Source organism: Anas acuta, chromosome 2 (genome assembly GCF_963932015.1).
Source record: "Anas acuta chromosome 2, bAnaAcu1.1, whole genome shotgun sequence".
Lineage (NCBI taxonomy): Eukaryota > Metazoa > Chordata > Aves > Anseriformes > Anatidae > Anas > Anas acuta.
The window spans coordinates 141,698,349-141,712,123 of record NC_088980.1 but is presented as its reverse complement, the minus strand read 5'-3'; the positions used below and the strand labels follow the sequence as shown (position 1 = coordinate 141,712,123).

The 13,775-nt window shown below is 31.9% G+C and overlaps 1 protein-coding gene across 1 annotated transcript in view; it reads left to right on the top strand.

The window, feature by feature from the left end:
• The window catches only part of CSMD3 (CUB and Sushi multiple domains 3), a 668,812-nt gene that overhangs the window by 492,715 nt on the left and 162,322 nt on the right, over nt 1-13,775 (top strand).

Genomic DNA, 13,775 nt, shown 5'->3' with positions numbered 1-13,775 from the left:
TCAATCAAAACTTCACTCCTAACCCTAACATTTTTTTTTATTTCTGGTGATAGTATGAATCTTTCAAAGACAACTTCAAAAAGACCAGCCTTTTAAATCACTGTTTTATATGTCCTTATGAATGATTTTATCTCACTTTATTGTCCAGTAGTGCCTTTGATGACTACTGAGAAATTGTTGTTCACTTAGACTCCTTGGTAAGCAGTGTGTCATGCATTGAATATCATTTATTCCTGTACTTCAGATTTCTGCTTGATTATGTACGACTTGATTTTGATCCACTGCTTCTATTGCTGTTCACTAAATAACAGGTGCCTGTAGATGGGAATGGGCATTTATGTTCCTTCGTGTTACTAATCTTCATAATAAAATAAAAGAAGCATACACTTTTGACCTAGCTAATCTATTTTAGATAACCTGGAGAGATTATATCTTCCCGTTTCAATCAGTCTAATACTTCTTAGATAGTTAATGCCACAGATGAGGACACTCAAAGAGTTACAATTTCTGTAATAAAGGATTCATTTGAAATGTTATTGCTCTGTACTTTGTATCGTTGACATTCTGGATGGAAATGGAATTTTGTAACTTCTGCAATCAGAGGATAAGAAACTTGTAATGAAGACAGGATCCCAAAATGAGTTATGGAAATGGGGGGAAGGAAACCACACAATTACTAAAATCCTAGTATAGAACTTTCTACATAATTACTTGGAATAATTTGACAAATACTTATTTTCTTCCCACAGTAAGCATGTTAGGAACAGTATTAAGAATTTTTTCTTTAGCTGTTCACAGTGCTGATATTAAAAAAAAAAAAAAAAAGCTAATATGAAATTGAGAAATCACAATTTATATTACTAACCCTGTTATAAAGGAATCAGTGAGTTATTGGGGATATGATATGATAGCTCTTTTGCTGTCCTGTCTCAGGATGGAAGTTTTATTTTTCCTGTGCTTAAAAAGCACACTGTGACAAGAACACCAAGCATGTGTAAAATATATAATGAGAATTTTTAACCTGCTTTTGTGAAGACAGAAAATATAAATACTTGTGTGTTTAAAGGGAAAGGTAATAAACATAAATGGCAATAGCCATTCAAAAATGAGGGTGATGTCATACATTGAAGAGGCCAAAATAAGTGAAATAAGTGTAGAAGTATTTCCATTTTAGCTGCTTTTCTTCCATGATACTCTTACATTAACAGGGAACAGAACTTCTTTCAACCAAAAGCTCAACTTTTAAAATGTGTGTCTTCGATTGAACTATATAGTGCTCTGTTCTCTTTTTTTTTTTTTCCTTTTTCTTTTTTATGTATTGTTCCCTTATTTTTTTTCCTAGTAACAACCATTACAAACAATTCTAACAGACACATCACACCTAAGAATATGACTTTATTTAACACCAAAATTTTGACCACCAGTTAATTTTAACACATTTTCAAAACTCAAGATAATTACTTGTTTCAGACTGAAATTTTAAATAATTGAGTGTAATGAATATGCTGGATCTAATGGCTTTTATCTTTATCTCATTACAAATTATTCAAATATAGTTGCAGAGAAGCATATCTATACATTTTTAATGCTGAGACCTTTAGGATCAGTTTTAGGAATTGTATTGCCCATAATTCTGTTATTTTGGGTTCTGATAGAGAACACTGCATTAACAAAATAGTTTACATTAAATTATATTGCTTTGGTATATATGGTGTAGGGATCACTCACTGACAGGATGGTCCCCAAGAAATGATATGTGGGTGCTTTGTGAATGAAGACATTAGATTTTGTCTTGAATCCAATTGTGCTTTATGACATGTAGATTTGTCAGAAATGATAGCACAGCAGCTATTAATTGAAAGAAATGCTTGTGAGAATGAATGGGTACTCCAGCAAAACTGCTGACATAAAATAATTTTCAGTAATTTACATAAAGAAACTAGCAAAAACTCATCTTCCATAATCTTCCCTATCATGCTGGCTTTCAATGTGAAATACAGAATTCAAATATTTGCTTAATGGAACTTCTCCAGGAACTATTTTTGCATCCTATACACTCTGTGATATCTTAGAATAGATCACAATTCAAAAATCATTAGACAAGGTCAAGGCAGATAGGAAAACACACAAACAATGGAACTATATATATATATATATATTAAATGTGCAGGAGGAAACTCATTGGCCTGGATTAGTTTTAGAGGGAGTGAAAGGAAAAGCTATTTCATGTACAGCTTTTCTAGTTCTCATGCCCAAAATTCTGTGGAAAAGTCATTACAGTGTGGACTTTTTTTCACTGTTTCATTATTCTGTCATGCAAAATCATAGTTGCAATATTTCATACTGTGACAGGTTTAAGCTAGAAGATAAATTATTCACAAAAACACACAGTATGCCACAGGCAGTCTTTTGTAAACATGGAATACTCATCTTTTTTGATGCTCTCCCACTGATACTTTAAAATGGTGTAATGATTGTTAATTGTTCAACACTGAAATCCAGCACTGGTTACAATTAAAATGCAGATATTTAAGATTTTATTTTGTTTTCGTGATGCACATAAACTACTGTGTATGGTCTGCTCTGCATAACAATGTGGTCTATACTCCTGTTTTAAAATTTATATTCCTAACAGTAAAATAAATTTTATATCATCTTGCCTCAGCAAATGAAAAATTTGAACTTTATGTCACTTTTTTTTTTTTTTCCCTAAAAAGAAGCTTAAAAACATACATATGATTGAGAAATTTTCTAGTTTCTATGGAGACTATAGTTGTTTTACATTTCCATCAAGATCTAATATTAAAGGAATGACAAGCACTGTATTGACAAATACAACATCATTCTGGGACAAGGCTTTTTAAAATTTTGGCAGTGAAGGTAGACCTAGTTTACTGCCTTAGTGTAAACAGGGAAGTTAAAATCAGCTATTCTCTTCAGATTCTGAATAACGTTATAAAGCCATATACACTTGCTTGTGTTCACAGACATCTTCTCCTTGTGTCTTTTCTGCATTTGTTGTGTTATGAAATATCAATAAATTATTGTTGATAATCAATAGAGAGAAGGAAAACAAACAAACACAATCAACACCGTATTCATTTTTTTGTTTTATGAAAAGATCCTTGAAAGAGTAATTTTTCTTTTTTCTTTTCTTTTATTTTTTTTTTTTAATTCTGGAAAGTACATTCACATTCTGCCAGTAAAAACACACGAAGAGCAAATAATGCTGTCGACATGTGATTTCGAGTAGACATTTCACTGTATCTAGAATCATCATCAACTTAAAAGCCATGTCACACCAGAGTTATTTCAGTACTCATTGGATTTTGAACTCAGTTTACATTTGCAAATAAAAAAAGATAGTCAAGGGCGAATCATAAGTAACAGCATGTCTCAAGTGACAACCCCACATCAAGAGGGAATAAGAAGCAAATGGTATTTATGAAAATACTTAGCTGAGTAAAGATTTGCTTTTAATAACTTGAATCCATCATCACTGCTGTGTGCATCTTACTTTCATTTTAGAAATGTGACAGACATGTATAGAATGACGTTTTTAAAATGTGGAGGATTTAACTCTACATCTTACATTAAAATAGATGGAAATGTCTAGCTTTAATATTTTCAACCAAGCAATACTCTGCTGAATGGGAGGTACAGATCATAGAAGGCAATGTGAAAAATCAAAAAAGAAAAGAAAAAAAAAAGGTATGAAATTTATTCTGTGAATCTTACTCTATTTTTACCCTCTTTTCATACAAGTAACCACTTCAAAGTCAATAGGACTTTTGATAGGAATGCATTGTCCAAACAATTATCACTTGTCAGTGAAATGGAGTAAAACCACTAAGACTGCTCCAAATGCTTATATGCCTAACTCCATAATGTCTCAAGATGCTAATTTCAGGACAAGGGAAAGATTATTTACTGATTAAAATCAACAAATGATAGACAGCTTGAGCCCCTCCCCCCCCCCCCTTTTTTTTTCTTGGCATTCTTTCAACTCTGTTGCCCTACTGCCATTTTTCTTAACAGCATTTTGTTTCTGCAAGACTTTCAAAGGGTCTTGTACTAGTATCCAAAACCATAATGTTTAGTATATTCTTAAAACTGAGCTTCAAGAGTTCAGCATTAAAAATGTGTGGAAGTCCTTTTCTGCATTTTTCTATGGACAACTAACTGATCTTCATTCATAAGTGGTAGTGTTATCTGTGACAGAATTTAGAAATCCTGGCCAGAACAAAAACATCATCGTCCAAAAGGTATCAGGCAGATACAGAAGTGATTTTTTTTCTTCCCACAGATAATAAACCTAATTAAAGTAATATGCAGTCAGACATGCAATTGGTAAAGTGTTTTTTTGTTTGTTGATTGGTTTGGTTTTCTTTGATGTAGTATCAGCATGGACACATATTATACGAGAAAGGAAACATTTGCAACACTAGTGTAAACGCTGCATTATGTTGATTTAGCTTGCTGCCAGAAAATTTTATTTGAAAATTCTCTGAGTAGACTGACCTGTGGCTGATATGACTTTTCACGTGATTCTTTTGTCAAGTTAACTTTGAGAGTTAATGAAGAATACTAAAGGGGGCAATACTGAATGGCATTAGGTTGCCTAGAGCCAGAAAAATATGTAAATTTTGTGCATTTACTAGAAGCTTATAGTCTCCTCTCCCACAAGTGGAAATTCAATATTTGTATTGTGCATTCATTTAATGACTGAATATACATTAATTATACAGTATTTTGAATAAAAATACAGAATAAACTACTTGTTTGAAACACATAAAATATTTTTAAGACTTGATAACATTTACTTAAAATTATTATATAACTATATAATAAAAACTATAAAAATGCATAGGATGTAGCTGATTATACTCTATATGTGAAAAATATTTTCACAATTTGATAGAAAATTAATTGTACTGCAAGACTATATACATCTATATTAGGAAATTGTTTTCCTATTGATGTAAAAAAATGTATTTGAAGATTTGGCATGTTTTAAAGAGAAAGTGACAGAGGTGTATAGTTTTTCATTATATGTCAAACACAGAGCTAAAATATTATTTTTTATTTTCAGTCTATATGAATAAGTTAATAAAAATATATTGTATGTAAAATATGTATGAAGGTAGGTAGTGAATATATTTTTTGTCACGCTTTTAATATTTTCACACAAATTAGTATGTTACCCACTCTCTTTAAAACAGCTTCTTGTTGCGGTCTACAATTTTGCAATAACAAAGATGAGTGTAAGTTATATAACTATTAACTTCTGTTTTACTTTTCTAATTCAAAGCCAAATTTGTGTCATTTAGATGCTGACTATATAATTTAAGGAGGTGCCAGAAGGTCATTTTATATCACTTTCCACTTATCTATGAGTCTCCTCAGGGACTGGCAGGTTTTATATACGCAAACACACAGCTGGGGAGTATTTCATTCATTGGTTCAATACTTAACATGTTTGCCAAGTGAGCAGATGCCGGTAAGGCAGTCATCATAGGGTGACTTTTAAAGGAGATTATACAAGACAGTGTGTTTTTGAAGTAAAATTTGAAGAGATTTTCTATTTTAATTGCTTAATATGATTTGAAATTATTTTTTTTCAATGTTGCTTTTACAGCACTAACAGCTTAAGTTATTGAGTTTGATTATAAAGATATGTCAACAGTATAGCTGCCTCACTAATAGCCTATAACAAAGTGCAATGATGATAAGACTACATCTGTGGTATTCAAATAAATTAATTTTTTCAAAATAAGTAAACTAAAGTGAGTATAATGCCAATGGATTGATAAAAGATATGGAAAATAAATGAATTGGAAAAAATATGAAAAAGATACGAAAAAAAATATATGAAAAAAGATATGAAAAAAAGATATGAAAAAGAAATGCATTGATAAAATTGGGGGGGGTGAGTGGGGAGGGGGAGGCACACACTTTATGTAGGCAAATAGCATTCTACTAGAAAGATTGGTGGATTTTGCCCTGTACCTCAGTTATTAAGTTTTGGAAATAAAAACTCTTCCTGGTTTCAGAAAAGGAATGAGTAGTCATCATTACTTAGCTGCTCATAAATGTCACTAGATGTGATTTAAATAATCTGGAAAAAAAAAAAAAAAAAAAAGTTAAATGTATTTACAGTTGCCAGAAGAGATATAAGCCATTTTAGCAAACCTTTTCTTCTTTTTTTTTTTTTTTTTTTTTTTGGTATTTTTTTTTCATTTTTGTAGTGGCAAAAAATCCTTAGGACAATCAGTCTAGAAGAACAGCTGAGGAATCTCAAAGTGCCTGCTCCATGGTATAGGAGTTTCACTGAGAGGTATTAAGGGACAGAGGAACATGGCCAGGAAATCAGTGAGGAGTCATTGAGGAGTGCAATCCAAGTTTCCATGTTGAAGTATGCTATATTTCAGGGAAGGAGTTAGTTGGATCAGGCTAGGGTCAAGGAACTGCAAAAAGATCCTTTTGCAAAAGTCCTTGTAAATCTTTCAAGTATCAGGCCCTGCTCATGTAGTTATAGCCCATGTTTGTCACCTTTCCTCTTCATTATATTTGTTTGGATATAAATTATTCTCACAGGTAAACTGATCTGCATTGACTCAGGTGTCTGTGTTCACCACTTTGTGTATATAAATACAATCTTCAAAATTTCAGTATTTATCTGAGTGATTTTCCTGCAATTAACGTTGTTTAGAAAAGAAATAAAAAAGCATTTCCAGTTCTTGCTAAACTTTGCGTAGTGTTTCTTCATAGTGTTTGCAGTCCTGACTGCAGAAATGGGTGATTATTCTGAAGTCTCACAACCAAATCTCTGAGCACTGTTTATTTTACTGAAGGAAGTAGGTTGCTTTCCTGTCTGTATACAATTATTAATTTATAGTCATTTCAAAAGAAATGTTCAAGTAAACATTGGGATAGAACTGAATTGCATCTACTCTATTAGCATAAGTAAATTTCAGGAAAATGTGGTTAAAGCCTCCAAGGGGAAAAAAAATAAAATAAAAAAAAATTAAAAAAAATTGAAACCAGACCCTTGCATACATTTTGTAGCAAAAATAAATTTTTGTAAGAACTTAGAATTGGAAATATATTTTGAGAAACCATTTTAAAATGCCAAAATGCAGCTATTTGCTTTGCTTTGAGTTGTGACTTAGGGAACATTTTTGGTTTCTTCTTTGGAATGGGTGTATAAAGCCAGTGCACATGAAGACTAATAATAGTCCCAGTGTTTCCAGGTTCCACCTGAGGTGTGTCAGTTAGACTAGAGTATGGAAGTGGACTATGTAATTACAAGGAATATATAACAGAAGAAGTGTTTGGAAGAATAGGAGAAGTAGTATATATATATATTGATGCATATACATATACATGTATGTTGTCGAAGGGTGAAGCCTCTCTGAAAGCAGCACTCAGCTAGATGAGAATTACTAAGCTATAATTGCTTATATTATTCTATTATTCTTAATTGCTTATATTATTCTATTATGCACTGGTAAGACAATGAGATCCACTGTTTTCCCCCCAGGGGTAACTGCACCTGCTGCTTCCCTAAAGTGCCTGTCTGTGTTCAGTATTGGGGCCACAATCTCATTGCGATCACTGAGATGTGGTGGGACAGCTCGCATGACTGGAACACAGTCATGGAGGTCTATGTCCTCTTTAGGAAAGACAGGCTGGAGAAGCAAGAGGGTGGGGTTGCCCTTTATGTGAGGGAGCAATTAGAGTGTACCCAGCTCCAGCTGGGGGAGGGTGAAGGACAAGTGGAGAGCTTGTGGGTAAGAATTAAGGGGTGGGCTGTATAGAGGACATGGTGGTGGGGGTTTACTATAGGTCTCCAGATCAGGAGGGGGAAGTATGCATAGCATCATATTATTAGATGATTTGGATGCTTTTCTTGAGATCATTTAGAATTTCACAAGCTCAAAATACTTGTTTTGAAACCCTTTATTTATTTTTTTATTGGGGGGTGGGGGGGAAGGGAGGAGTAGTACAGGGGGGAATGTTATAATTGAAAGCATTGGCATAATGCCAACCTAATGTTGTGTCATAATATCAGTGAGATATTAAATCTGATTTCTCTGGTGGTTTAATTTCCTGTCATAGTGTCCAAAACCAGATCTGAGAAGTCTTAACAGGAGCTAAGGTTTAGCATGTTTATGTTGTATCCAAAGAGAATAAATTTTCTTTTCATCTCATAAGTGAAGTGGTATAAATTCTGGCATTTAATGATTTTGGTGATTGTTTAAGAGATCAGACTGTGAACAGGCTGACTGTGAAATAATAAGTACCCTAGAAAATACAGAGCAAAGGAGTAATATGGTGGTGGTATTGAACCTCAAAAATGAAAGTCAGTTTTGTTCAGAGTTATAGCTTTTAGTATTGTAAATTTGAATAATTGATACTTATGCTGAGAAGTGTGATAAAATCCTCAGCAGAAATGAAAGACAAATACTTTTAACATGCTGGCTGTAGGTGAAGTCAATTTCCATTAGTCACTCAGGTTTATAAAGTAGTTTTACTCATACTACTGTGATAAATGCAGAGCAACTAATATGAATTAGAGAAAGATTGGTGAAATTTTTCAACTTTATAATATTATTACAATTACTAGCATTATTAATTATAATAATGAAAAACTGGTATTTTCAATTAGAAAAAAAAAAAAAAAACAACACCATAATAACATACTTCTCATATTTAGAATACATTCTCAACTATTTCTGTACTGAGTTATTTCTAGGAATGAAACAACAAATCTACGGTTAAGCAAGATTAGTTTTTTGTTTTTTTTTTCACAAATTAATTAAACAAAATTCTCATCTAGGTCTTGAAACATTTTTTGAGTTCACATTTCAGTTACAGAGTTATGGAATTAACACATCTGTTTCCAGACGGGAAGCTCTGATGAATGGTTTTAGGGACTGTAGCCACAAAGTTCTTTTTCTTTTATTCACAGCTATCAAACGACTGTAATATTTTTTGTTTGTTTGTTTCACAGTTTTTCTGTTGTTTTCTGGAAGTTTTTTTTTTTTCTTTAGATGATAAATATGAAGGATTTTTTCAATGTCTCCTAGTTTTATTTTCTAATCTTCTGCTGGGATTTGTTTTGACTTTGCCTACTGATGAAAATAATTATTCAAGTGTTAATTTCATCCACACCATTCGGTAAAATGAAGTGATTATTTGTTTCAGATGAATGAACTGATGAATCATCTGAGTTAAACAATAACATTTACTAGTAGGATAATAAAAGATAATCATTATACTCAGAAAGCTGTTGTAATTTTAATTAGTAGCTCTAAATTAGCTGTGAGATGATTGAAGAACCAAACAGCTTTTTCAAAGTGACTTTGCCATTAAATCTAGAACCCAGAAATCTAGAATGTATACAGACAAGTCATTAATAAGAAGGCTTGAATTAAAACTGATATCTTAATAAGTTTTTTGTTAGCAGTACACCAATTTAAATAGCATTGCATTATTATTATTATTTATTACAGTTTTATTTTTTATTCCTTATATTTGCGATGTCATGTCATAATGCCTTTTGTCAAATAATACCGTCAAAAAAAAAAATATACCTATCTAAGTATCTAATCCATCTCTTAACTAAATATTGAAAGTAAATTAAAATTCACAGAAGACAAGATAAAATGTTGTACTGAAAATCACACCAATTTTCCTGAAATGTGATCTTCTTTCATATTTCGTTTGCTCCATGAATGGGATATAAAATAAGAGGAAAAAAAAAAGGGGGGGGGGGGAGGGCACAAAAAATGGCACTAAAGAACATGGTTTAGTGATGGGAATCAGTAGGACAGGTGAATGGTTGGACTTGATGATCCTAAAGGTCTTTTCCAACCTAGATTAAACATAGACAAAGAAACACCTTGCTGAGTAAAAAGTGTATAGCTTCAGAGGCAGAAATCATGTTGCTTAAGTGAATTCATAATATGCATTAAAATGTGTCATGCAACACTATACAAGATGAGAAAGATGATTATACCAGCAATTTGCTTTTTAAACAGAAGTACAATTTCATCTAGCTGTAAATAGCTTAACATCAAAAAAAACCACAATACCATGTTCATACTCTGATGTGAATATATATTCAAGAGTTGAAGAAATTAATGAAAGAACGTTCTGTAGATACAGAGTCCAAACATAGTTAAACAGATAATGAGTTAGGTGGAGTCCAGATTATTGTTTTGAATTCTGTTTTCTGTATCGAGTTACTCCTGGTCCCTTTAAGACAAAAAAAAAAAATTCCTTAGTAAATATGAAAACATGTCTTCTGTGGGATACTTGACTGCATGTCTCACTGTAACAAAGGAGGAACTAGGTATTGTTCTATAAAAACAATAGTTAACAAGTACAGAGGGAGAATAAATGTTTGCATGCAAGTATTAGTTGTGGAAAACACAACCTCTCTGTATCTCTGTGTAAAAGTGTGTAAGACGGTATAATAACATTTACCTTAAGTCCTGTGAAAATTAATCAGATTAATACTTGAAGTTAAGTACAAACAATTCTCTGTGAAATGTGAAGTGAAATATAAATTATATGTTTTATATCATACCGATAAAACAAACCAAACTTGATGGTAAGATTTTTTTTCTTTTTATAAGCTCATATATTCCCTCACAAGTTGTGCCATTTTCTTGTAAATGATATAGAATTAATTTGCTAACCATGATGTATCACAATTTGATACAGGGTTTGCAGGCTAATGAAAACCAATATTTCAGTAACAAAAACTATTTGGAGATGGACACAGTACGCTTTTTTATTATTTTGCAACACAATGATTTTTTATTTTTTTAAGGTAGGAAAATGTGTTTGTCGTTGTTGTTTAACCCTATAGAAAATGTAAGTTATAAAAATGGTTTTGCAGATGCTTTTGTAAGTTTATTTGCTCGCTTACTAAATTCAGTTTGCTTACTGATGGACTGTTGGAGATGTTTCTCCCTTGCTGTTCAAGGTAGATTTGAAGATGTTAGAAGTCTAAGGAGAGAACTGTAATAATTGAGAAAAAAATGGCTGAAAGCAGGGTTCTGAAAAAAAAAAAAAGATATTTTCTTTTGTATATAGAAAGAAATAGGTAATTTGAAACAAACAGTAAGGAACAGTTTGTACTTCTGTATAAAGTCTCACAGTTCTAACTAGTAGTTCTGAAAATGTATATAATCATCTGGTCTTCTAGCAATGAAGGTTAATGTCTTGCTGAGAATAAAATAGTTGAAGGAGATTCAACCTTCTGGTTGAGAAAACAGTTCAAAGCATAATTATATATATGTAAAACATATTAATGTATTCAAACATGTCTCCATTTTTAATGTTTGTAAATTGCCAGTTACTAAGATCAAAGGATTCTAGATTTTTATTGCCACTTGAGAAAATTAACACTGTCAATAATATAGTCAAATATGGAATGATTTATTCTACATGAAACATGTTCAATTGTAATGTGCATATATAGTTAGTTGATATGAAATGGAGAACTGTTTCTGTCCTTTTAGTGCATACTCCTTTATTCTTATAAAGGATAATATCCTATGCTGTGTATAATAGAATTGAAATAGTATCAGATTTTGAAACTTAGTACTTTTAAAACTTTCTTAAAAATATGTGTATATGTACCTCCATTAGAAATCACCATTTGTAAGTATTATTTCTGTCACTATCACTATTTCTATTCCTAAACGTTATCAAATAATAAGTGATATACACAGACTGGATGGTTGAGTCACCATCCCTGGAGGCCTTTAAAAGACGGGTAGATGTAAAGCTTAGTGATATGGTTTAGTGGAGGACTTGTTAGTGTTAGGTCAAAGATCGGACTAGGTGATCTTGGAGGTCTCTTCCAACCTAGATGATTCCGTGATTCTGTTACAGTCAGGTATCAGACAGTGTATCAGTTACCATATTAAAATGATGAAGGCTGCAGACTTAGTTTCATATTTATTAAAATTTAGACCTAAATAAATTTGAAATACTCAGAGGAGTACACACTGCTATTAAAACAGCTGAAGTACTGGACAATAGCATAATTTGCTTAAATACATTCTGCAATCCCATTACTTATTTGTATCAACATAAGTGTTTATATGATATAAACACTTTACAGTCTTAGCTATAAATTCTGAAGACAAAGACCTTAAGAATTACCATCATTCCATGTCACAAAACAAGGGTAGGGAGCTGCCTACCACGGTGTCCTTTTAACAGCAATAAATCTGGAAAACCAGGTAAAAGTGTAACCTCGGGAAAATACTCACTGATCCTTCTCAGTCACCATTAATCTGTACTTAAAGGGTTCCCTAATCTATAGGAAGCACATATGAATCTTTCTGCCATTAATTTATATCACTGCTTTTTAGCCCATATAGTCTTTGTGATATAATTTAGCAAGCAGTTCCACACCTTAAACATGTATTGTATAAAGAAACATTTTCCCAGTTTTAAATGTGTTATAGACATTTGCATTCACTGGTCTCCAGTTCTTAGACTTGAAAAGACAGTAAAAATAATTCCCTGTTCAATTTCTCTATTCACCTCACAATTTTATAGATTCCTATCATATTTGTCCCTTAATCAACTCATTTCTAGAAAGAATTTATATCTGTTCATGATGCAATAGGGACAATTGCATATTTTCTTGTTATCCTGTTCATCCTTCTCTATACTTTTTCTCATTTCACTCACGTTTTTTTGCAAAGAGCAGACCAGAAAGTCTATCCTTTGCAGCGTAGATTTTCGCATTTGTCTTATAATTGCTTGTTCTCTGCTCTTTTCCTAATAACTGCTGGTATTTTATTTCCTTTCTGGCACTACTGAATGCAGAACTGATGTTTCATAGGAATTTTATAACCTCAAGATCTTAGTCCAAGATAGTTAATAGCTAAGTCAAAGCCTGTCATTGTGAATATAAAGTAGGATTATTTTTTAATTCATGTGCACTACTTTATACTTATCTACACTGAATTTTATCTAACACTTTATCACATCATTCATTAGCATAATGTGTTTCTGTAACTTTTCAGTTAGTTCTTGCTTTTACTTCTTTAATAACATAACACCATCAACATATTTTGTAACTGTTTTTTACATCTTTCTAAATAATTTAATGATATATTGAAAATCACAATTCCTGACAGACATTCTCTGCATCAAGAAAATTATACCAGTTGTTGTTTCCTTATTGTTTCCTAAAGTTGAACCATGTTTTTTTTTTTGTTTGTTTGTTTGTTTGTTTGTTTTTTTTTCTTTTAAAGAGTATTTTCAGAAATAGCTTATGGATTGCTTTTTGGAAACTGTGAAATGAGATTCTCTTTTTAGTTAACATATGCATAATTTCCTTAAGATAAAAAATCTAACCCATATCCTAAGTGATTGCACAGAAATGCTGTGTAATATAACTCAATGGAAATATGGAAAGGATAAAAGCTTTCTAATTGATAATGCATGATACTATACAATTTTGTCTGATATAGTCATAAAGTTAAATCTGTTCTGGATAAGGACCTGATTAGTTAATCTTGCAGGATATAGTGCAATAATAGTGCAGGTGTGGCCAGCACTAGTTTATCTGGTGTCATAGACATTAAAGTTTTCAAGCTTTGCTTTCTTGGTAAAACAACCTTGTAAAATACAGCATGTTTAAAGTATATATGTTCATATGTGTACATTTCGTTCATATGTACACAATTCTCTCTTTATTTTGGTTTTAGGTAGGACTATAACATTAATCACTAATA